The sequence below is a fragment of the Morus notabilis genome, unplaced genomic scaffold, assembly GCF_000414095.1.
Source record: "Morus notabilis unplaced genomic scaffold, ASM41409v2 Scaffold2760, whole genome shotgun sequence".
In the NCBI taxonomy this organism is placed as follows: domain Eukaryota; kingdom Viridiplantae; phylum Streptophyta; class Magnoliopsida; order Rosales; family Moraceae; genus Morus; species Morus notabilis.
Genome location: NW_010367579.1, coordinates 5,747 through 6,093, shown reverse-complemented (window position 1 = coordinate 6,093; position 347 = coordinate 5,747).

The following is a 347-nucleotide window of genomic DNA, read 5'->3' as shown; positions in this document are numbered from 1 at the left end:
GTTTAATTAGATGCAATTGTATCATATTAGTGTGCCATAGTTCAAAATCAATGTTCATAAACAATTCTTAATTCAAATCATGATTCTTTGTAAATGGAAATTCATTCCGGAGAATCGAATGGAAAATAAGGATTCATGTGGCTAATCCACTCACTTTGAGTTCTCAAATGAGGTTAGGTCAATTCCACATCGAATTTCATGGTCAAAACAGGGTTTTCTGGGCTGTTTAGGGTCGGTTTCAGTGGGAACCGGTCGACCGATGACAGAGGAGTGTAACTCCACCGGTTAGCCGGTGGAGAGGTGACCGGTCGATCGGCTCGGTCGACCTATGGAAGGGTGACCGGGCG